Source organism: Humulus lupulus, chromosome 2 (assembly GCF_963169125.1).
Source record: "Humulus lupulus chromosome 2, drHumLupu1.1, whole genome shotgun sequence".
Taxonomy (NCBI): domain Eukaryota; kingdom Viridiplantae; phylum Streptophyta; class Magnoliopsida; order Rosales; family Cannabaceae; genus Humulus; species Humulus lupulus.
Window position 1 is genome coordinate 222,425,945 of NC_084794.1, and position 9,851 is coordinate 222,435,795.

Below are 9,851 nucleotides of genomic sequence, written 5' to 3' on the forward strand. Positions count from 1 at the left end.
TCTTAGTGTAGTTTTATAGATTTTTATATGTTTTTATATATATTTTATTATAATATGTTGTAATTTAATTTGTATTGTTAAGTTAGAAGTAAAAGTGTAATTCTTGTGAACTTAAATGCTATAATTAAGTTATAATCAATATTTTTAAAATAATTAATATGATTTATTTATATTTGAAAATATTTGATTGTTATTTAATTTATTTTTATCTTGTAGGAATTATATTATAGTTTTGGGAAAAAGGAAGATAGAAGAGTGGCTTTTGTGAAAAGGAATTAGAAAAATTGGCACAAGGCCATTTGCTCCACTCAGCCCAGCCGTGGCCCAGGCCCAGCCCGCCTGTCTTCTGGCCCAGGCCCACACCACGCCCCAAACGCCCAGCCACGTCACTGTGCACTTCCACTCGGTTCAGCCTCAACATCAATGCTCCAGCTGCCTCAAGCTTCGCCAGCTGTCCCCAAGCCTCTCCTCCACGCCCAGCTGTGATCAGATGCCACTTCTCCTCCAGCCTTCCATCCGTACCAGCTGCCTCCCACACCATTCTTCAGCTGCCAAAATCCAGCAGCCCAATTGGGCCTCCAAAGGCCATCTACCAGGCCCAGTGAGCCCAGCCGAAACCGCCTGGCACCCAGCAGCCTAAATGCTGCATTTTGTCATTTTTTTTAGCCTAAAAATGTCTAAATGTACCAATTGTCCCCTAGACTCAAAATGCCACTTTTTACCCATTTTCTATACACTTTTTACCCCAAAATCATCATCACTCCTACAATTTACCCCTATTTACCATATTATTATTATTTTAATCAATTTACTTAATTTAAATTGATTATTTTAATAATGTCATTTTGGCTATAAATAAGGGTTTTGAAGACCATTTTTGGGGGGCTTAATGTTTTGGTTACCATCTTTTTCTCCCATTTTCTCTCTACCATTCTCTCTTCCATTTGGGTTTTTCAAGAGCATTTTGCAAGTATGTATGTCTTTTATTTTGTAATTTCTACTTAAGTTATGTGCTTCTAATCTTTTTCATAAGATTATTAAGATCATGATGAAGCAACTTGTAACTAGGTAATATTTATGTTGTATGTTGATTTCCATTGTAATACAACAAAGTTTATGGATTTTTCTTCTACATATATTTCTTTCATCTTAAATATCTTGTATTTTAGATTGTTAGAACATATTTACACTTTGTTCTTCATTAGTGCATAAACATAATATTCTTTGTGTAAGATGTGTCATTAAATTGTACACATCCATGCTTAGAACAAAAATATTATGTTTTGCCTTTTAAATAATGTTCATTGATTTATTTGTTATTTCATTAGATTGATTTACACTAAATGCTTTGAAATTATAATTTTGAAAAGTGAAGAAAAATCCTATCTTTTTATAAGAAATTTGTGTTTAAAATTATAAATCTTTTTGGAAAATGATAGTTTAAATTATTTTAACTATCACTAAAACTTGGGAATCAATATACTAATAAATATTATTAAACTTACATTTTGTGGATTCTAGTATCTTAGTAATCTTTTCTTTTAACACTTATTGTCAAATCATTATTGGTTTATTTTCATTCTCTTAAATAGCTTTATTTTTCAATCTTTTATTTTATGTTCATAATATTAAAACTCATCAATCTTTGGAACTAGGTTAGAATTTATTACTTTTGATTTAAAATAGTTTTCTTTTTTATTTTAGACAACTCATTTGGGTTCGACCTCGTGCTTACACGAAAACTATTCTATAAATACGATTCGTGCGCTTGCGAGTATAAATATTTAAACATACCCGTTTTGGGTCCATCAATTTTCTCATCAAAATAAATTTGAAGATGTCAATTTTAAACACTTAAATCAAAGAAAAATAAACCTCATTGATTTATTTAATTGCTTTGATTACTTATGGCTTACTTTAAATTTATCTCCTCATTGAGATTAATTTTAACATATCACCATCTTCAATCCAAAATGAATAAAATTCTCTTTAATCTATTCACTATTTGTGTAAAGATTCAAAATAACTTTTCCAATTTTGCAATGTCTCCTCATTGAGACATTGAATATATAAGAGTTTTTGTCACTAAATAATTCTCAAATATTTTCATTTTCCCACACTTTAGACTCCAAGCCTTATGGGTCAATATGTCATCCCATAAATGTTTTTAATCTACATTGATCCATTTTTCTTGCAATAACAAGATACAACCACTAAAATATGTAACCCCCTTAGGTTAATCTTTTCTTATCTCATAAAATGAGATGCTCAACACTAAATGAGAAAATTTAAATTCTTGAATAATTCTTTTTATTTACCAAATAAAATGGTAACTTATCACAACATAATAGGATGAACACATTCCTATTACATTATTTATCATATAACACACTACATTAATATGATAACTCACATATATACATATGGTTAAAACCCTAGATGTTTAAATATCTTCTAATCTAACCACTATATTTGTGAAAGCAAAGAAGATTAGAAAACAATGAACCTTATTTATACAATTTTCTTCTACTCATTTCTATCACTATATGAAAGTGATTAGATATTCTAAGAAGAAACAAAGAACAACATTACCTTATCTTACCATCTAATCACAATATTTCTATGGTTTCTCCTTCCATTGAAACAAGAAAGAATAATCTTTTGAATGTTAGAGAATATATATATATATATATATATTGTTCCAATGGAAATAGAAAAACTATTACAACTCTAAGCAAGAGAATACAAAGGACAAGATGATGATTAAATAAGTTTACAAGTCTATTGCAAAAATACAAGCAAATGTAGAAATAGAATATAAAGAGAAGAGTATAAAATGCAATAGTAGAAAAGAAATAACAAGAACAATAAACAAACCACTCTCATTTACACAATTAAAGTGAAGAGCATTGAGGATCACCAACTTGAACAAGGTTTACAACCTTTGCCCAAAAGCTTATTTCCCCCTATCTCAAGCTATTACACCCAAATTTCGAGATTAAATAAATAGCCTCGAAATATAGGCTCAAAAAGAGTAAGCACAAAACTAATAAGTTTTAGCAGTACACTTGTATAATTTGACACATGATTCCAGATCTGCTACCAGTGCTCGAGCAAGAGTCACAGAGTTCGTGCCTAAACTGCAGGCTCGAACACACCAACCTTCTCCGAGGAATGTATTCGGCCAAATTACTAGATGAGGAGGAGGCTGCAACTTGAACAATGAGCTCAGAGCTTTCAAAAGCTCGTCAGCACAACGATCGAGCTCAATGACGAGTTTGTCACATGGAAAGGTTGTTAGGAAATCCCTATTTCATATTGATTCGTTATTATCATATATTAAATCCTTATTATCATGTAATATTATGTAATTAACGTATTTAATGTATTTATTTCAAATTTGAATGCTTGATTGAAACTTTCCTTAATTGAGGGAAGATATTCCGACAACCATGTCTATAAATAGCCTGGTCAGATTCATTTGCATTCACGCACAAATTGTACTGGAGAAAACTCTGCCCAATTGCTTTCAAAGCTTTGAGAGAGTAGTGATAATAAGAGTGACTCATGAATTAGGCAGATTTTAATTTCAGAACCACGTAAAAAACCTCTAAATCCTTCTATTTTTTCTACATTATTATTTCGTGCTCTTCATAATTAAGTTGATGAAAAACGACGTCAACAATTTGGTGCTTTCGTAGAGAGCATGAAGCAAATCGTTGTATTGTTTAATCAAAACCTTCTGCATATCATCTATGACCATCGTGAATAACCCCAGAAATGGCGGGCGACCATTACCCCAAATCCTCGAGGAGCATACTCCTCAAACTGAGAACCATCCGCGGAGGCATGGGAAGCAACCCATGGTAGATTAGAGACCCGATGAGGGGAGTGCATCATCGACCTCTAGGGGCAACCTGTTCAGACCCCCAAACCCAATAAGGATTTGTATTATAATCCTGAAAGATACATACCAATCGTAGAATTGGAGAATCGCAAATTGCATGAAAAATTGGCTGAGGCTACACGACAAAATGAGGAATTGGCTAGGCAAGCCGCTGAAGTACATGCATTGCCCCGAAGGACCAAAGGAAGACCCCGAGGGAGTACAGTTGCTAGAATGGCCAAGAAAAGAGCCCAGGACAAATACCAGCAACGTTTTTCTTGGGGTAAAGACTCAACACGCTGCTAGGGGAATTGTACATGCAGGAACTGGGAATAACTGAGCTCCTTCGGTAGCTTAGAATTATAACCCTAAACCTATCAGGAACAACCCAGAACCTGTGCGAGCCAATTCTGGACCTTCCAGACCCAATAATGGTAGGCCAACGCCATCACCAATAAGGAATCTGCCCTCTCCGGTAAGACATCCTTCTCTAGCTCGAGAGGCACCGCAACCAGCTCCCAATGGGAACCGGGCAAGGGATCAGGCACCCCAGAGACCTTCTCGAAGTGGGAGTCAGGATGGAAACCATAGGGCTCGACCCAGACAAGGGGGCAGACGTGAGGGCTCGTGAGAGGCTCATCGAGAACATAGGGTACCTCAGCCAATGGGAAGTCATATGTCGAGTTCACAAACAACTGGGGTGAGGGGCAAGCAGAAAACCCACCTCGTAACAATCGAGCCACACAACAACAACCAGAGAGGAATGTCAGCTTCCTTAGAGGAGTTCTAGACCTTAGTCGGTCGGTAAGTGTGTACAACACCTAGCCCAAGAATAATGTGAATTATGAGAATGATTATCCTGATCTTCGAGATCATCTGAATCAAAATCAGGGGCAGACTAACCCGTCAAACCCAAATTTATGAACACCGTTAAATAACCGAAAAAAAGCCTTCGCAACCAGTACACGGGAATCAGTATAACCTTGTACTAGGACAAGGAGCTGGACTTTTTACAAATAATAACCAACTACCACAAATGCAAGCTCAACCTCCAATGGATTTGGTCCAAGAAAGGATCAACCAGCTTGAAAGAGCATTCAAGATCCTTCAAGAAGAAAGAAATAAGGACAAAGTTGACAACTCCAATGAGAACCTCGGACCTTTTGCTCCCCACATATCAAACACTACATTTCCTTATGGATATAAGATACCCCATGTGGCACCCTTCGATGGGACTTCTGACCCATATATCCACCTAAGTACGTTTAACACAATAATGCGAGTGAGCAATGTCGGATACGAGCAAAGGAGCATGCTCTTTCCGAACACAATCACCAGACCAATGAAAAACTAGTTCAAAAAGTTCTAGACACACTCAATCTCGTCATGGGAACAAATGACTAAAGAGTTCAAGAAACAATTCTAGGCCATAAAGAGTAGTATGCCCGAGGCCTCAGCATTGACTAATGTTAGGAAGAAACCAGGGGAGTCATTAAAAAGCTACCTGGTGAGATTCAACATAGACGTGGCACAAGCTCGAAATGTCGATGATAGTGGTCCTCTCATGGTAGTACGAGTTGGAGTATTGCCAGGGAGTCCCCTTCAGGACGACATGCAAAGGAAACTTGTGAGGACAATAACCGAGTTCAACAACCAGGCTAAGAGGTTTGTCAATGTAGAAGAGGCGAGATCGGCATTAAAGCTGAGTTCTCTTCCCGTAATAACTACAATGACAAATGTTAACTCAACCTTGACCTCAGCTACACCCTCCATGTCACGGCCTTAGTAGATAACCCTTCAAAGTGAAAGAAGAATGAAGGGAATAAATCAAAGGCTGATGGAAGTATGAAGAAAAAAGGTGATAAATACTTCTCCATTTATATAGTCTATACAAAGCTCAGAGATACTCGGGAGAACATTTTTGTTGCAAACGAAAACCAGGTCCCTTTCAAATGACCTAATCTGATGTGAAATCAAAAATATAAACGAGACAACAATAAATTCTGCAGATTCCATAGGTACATTGGTCATACCACCAATGAATGCAGATAGCTAAAAGATGAGATCGAAGGCTTGATCTTGAGAGGATACTTTGGGAAGTATGTTAGCAGCATGAATCTGCCTTAATCTTTGTTTGGATAGAGGGCAGCCCCCTACACAGCTTGCCCAACAGAATACGATCCCACACACAAGGGAGGATAACTTACCTCCCTCGATTGATGGGGAAGATGTAGTAACCATTACCATTGGACCGCATATCACTGGGTCGGGCACAAATGCCAAGAAAAGATATGTCAAAGAGCTTAAGACGGGGGACAGATTTATCTACGAATGTGAACCCCGAGCCTCGAAAAAATAGAGGGTTGAAACCCAACCCATTACATTCACTGAAGAAGATGCCTCACATGTCCAGTTCCCCAATAATGACCCTTTGGTCATTACCTTCCAGCTTGCCAATAAAAGGGTGTGCCAAGTCCTGATAGATAACGGGAGCTCAACCAATATGCTCTATAAGGCAACCTTGGAAAAAATGGGACTCACTGTTCGAGACCTGAAAGCCTGTGCCACAACGTTGTACGAATTTTCAGGGGAAAGAATAGCCCACATGAGATCTATCAAGCTCCCAATGACCTTGGGAGACTACCCAGTCTCTGTAACCAAGATAATGGAGTTCATAGTTGTAGACACCCCTTCGGCCTACAATGTACATCTCGGGAGACCAGCCCTGATTTGGCTGGGGGAAAATTTCACCTGTGAGGCACTTGGCCATCAAATTCCCAACACCTAGTGACATTGGGACACTGAAAGGAGACCAGCTGGCCACCCGAGAATGCAACATCATCTCAATGAGGGGGAAGGGCCAAACAAGTGCACATGCACTTGTGGTCATCCGAGAAATAAGCGAGATAGTATACGAGGTTGAAGAAGAGATCGACCCCAGGATAGAATAGGATAGGGCCAATCTTGGACCATCGAAGAGCTCGAGGACGTAGAGCTCGATGGAAAGGATACCACAAGGGTGGTAAAGATAGGGAATAACCTTCCACAAGATGCGAGATAGTAATTAATCCGCTTCCTGAGGGAAAACCTGTGTTTGCATGGTCGCACTCAGACATGATTGGGATCAACCCAAATATTATAACCCATGCACTCAACTTATACAAAGGCTTCCCACCAAAACAACAAAAAAGAAGGCTCCTAGATGATGAAAGGAAGAAATCCTTGAGAGAGGAGGTCAAAAGGCTGAAGGAAAATCGGTTTATCCGAGATGCTTTCTATCTTGATTGGATAGCTAATTCTATGTTAGTTCTGAAGCCCAATGGCAAGTGGCGATTTGCATTGATTATTCAGACCTCAATAAGGCATGTCCAAAAGATTGCTTTCTCCTACCTTGAATTGATTAGCTCGTAGATGCTACCGTGGGTCACAACATCATGTCATTCATGGATGCGTATTCTGGATATGAGCAAATGATAACTTCATTTTAGTGTCTTTTTAAAATGTGTTTTTGTGGTAATCTTGAGTCTTTATGTGTGTTTTGTGAAAGATTACGCTTTTGTTTGTCTTTGTTGTAGGTTGGTGCGGTGAATCATAAGAAAGATGTAAAAAGAATAGAAAATGGTGGAAAAATGATGGTCTTAGCGGTTGTTGGACTCAAAATGATGCTAAGGACGATTACAAGTCATTTTTGTTGAAGAGACGAGTTGAGAGACCTAATTTGAGAAAAAATTGAATTAGAGCCGCGACTTGAGCTTATAAGTCGTGACTCTAGGCAAGTGAGAAACACATGGTTGTTGGAGGCAATTAGTGGCGTGACTTGACCTTATAAGTTAGGGTGCAAGGTAAAGTTAGAGGCTAAGCAAAGGGCTCATTCTAGATACAGGCCGCGACTTGAGATGTTTGAGTCGTGGCACCTAAAGACTTATGCAGATTCAGGAGGCTTCAAAAATTGACACAGGCTGTGACCAAGAGAAGGCCAAGTCGCGGCCCGCATATGAAAAACACAGCCTTTGTAAATTTTTTTACTATAAATTCATACTTAGGGTTTAATTAGGTCATGGGGTCAGTTTTTATTTATGTTTTTTAGACACTAATTTTGATTCTTAGGCCAGTGTTCTGCATTTTTTATATTTGTCTTTCTTCTTTAAGTTTTTGAATCTTATGTTTATGAATTATTATTTTGTTGATTTAGTCATGTCTGATAAGAACTAAAAAAATTTATCTAGGGTTTAATGTAGTCACTTGGATTTCTATCTAATTTAATTATGATGATCTATTGAGTTTTCTTCTCTATTCTAATCTAGATAATGTGTGCTTAATACTAGTAAATACTTGATCAATATTAGCTTGATTTATGATTGTGATTCAAAATTCGAAAGATGAGAATTGAATATGCTATCATTATATAGACATAGGTTGCATATTGGACGAAAATACCTGTATGGCTTGTGTAGTAATTAGGTTTCCATACTTAATGTATGCTATATGTTTAAGTTTATCACAGAGATATAGAAAAACTACTATTAGAATAGAAGGAAAGAAATTTAGAACTGATTAATAAAATTAGTAGAATGAAAAGTTGATGAAATTAACACCATAGGTCTTTTTAATAGTGATTTTCATCTTTAGTTTCTTTTGTTCGTAGTTATTTATAATTTTTAAAATCAAATTCATTCATCGAAATTTTGGTTGCCAAATAGAAATTAAAAGAACAATTATTTGTAATTGGAAAATAGTCTTCGTGGGAACAATACTCTATTTATCATCTATATTACTTGAATCGATTGTGTGCACTTGCGTATATATATTTTCACGACCAAATTTTTTGGCGCCGGTGCCGAGGGCTTAATTTCCAATATCAAAGTTAAATGTTTTTTGTTATAATTTGTTTTTTTTTTTTTTTTACACTTATTCAGATCAAGGTTGTATTGTGTTTTAGGAATTGTTGGTATATGCGAGGAAGTAGACAAAAGGAAATCATACCAATAGATCTTGAAATTCAGAGAACATGCAGAGAGAACCTAAAGATAAAGAAAAGGTTGGACTTTGCCATGGTTGAGAACGCAAATAACATTGTCAATAATGCAAATATGGGTAATGCAGCTAAAGTCGATCCACCATTAAGAAACTATGTACTCCCTAGTGTTATGGGGATACATTCAAGCATTTGTCCTCCAACTATTGAGGAAAATAATGTTGAGATAAAACCCTCAATTATTCAAATGGTGCAAAATTGTGTACAATTTGGGGGTTACCGAATGAGGATCCAAATCTCCATATCACAAACTTTTTAGAGCTATGTGTGATATTCAAAATGAATGGGGTGAGTAACAATGCTGTAAGATTGAGATTATTCCCATTTTCACTAAGGGACAAAGCTAAGAGTTGGTTGAATTTGTTACAAGCAAACTCTATAGTTACTTGGGAAGATTGGCTCAAAAATTCCTTGGTAAATATTTTCACCTGCCAAGTCAGCAAGAATAAGAGGAGAGATAAATAATTTCCATCAGCTGGATGGGGAGTCTCTATATGATGCATGGGAATGATTTAAAGAGTTGGAAAGGAAATGCCAACATCATGGAATAGAGAAGTGGTTGTTGGTTCATACATTTTACAATGGTTTGGGGGGCAATACAAGGACAATTATAGATGCATCATCAGGAGGAGTGTTTATGAGAAAAAGCGCTAATGAAGCATATGAATTATTGGAAGAGATTGTCATGAATAACTATAATTGTCCTACTGAGCGTGAGAATAAGAAAGTAGCAGGAGTCTTAGAAGTTGATCCAATTGCGCTATTGACCGCTCAAGTGGCATCTCTAACCAAGCAATTTTAGCAAACTAGTGTCGCCGCACAAGCAATGCAAGTACAGAATGTCATGAGTTGTGAGATTTGTGGGGGACTACATTCTTATGAACAATGCCCGAGCATAGCTAATTGCTTAACATATGTGAATAATATGCC

The 9,851-nt window shown here is 36.8% G+C and overlaps 1 non-coding gene across 1 annotated transcript; it reads right to left on the bottom strand.

Annotated features, from left to right (window-relative positions):
• Nucleotides 1–9,363: 9,363 nt before the first annotated feature.
• On the bottom strand, nucleotides 9,364–9,470 carry LOC133820718 (small nucleolar RNA R71). The gene has a single exon (XR_009887118.1). It is a non-coding gene; the product is annotated as a small nucleolar RNA R71 (small nucleolar RNA).
• Between the last annotated feature and the right edge of the window lie 381 nt (nucleotides 9,471–9,851).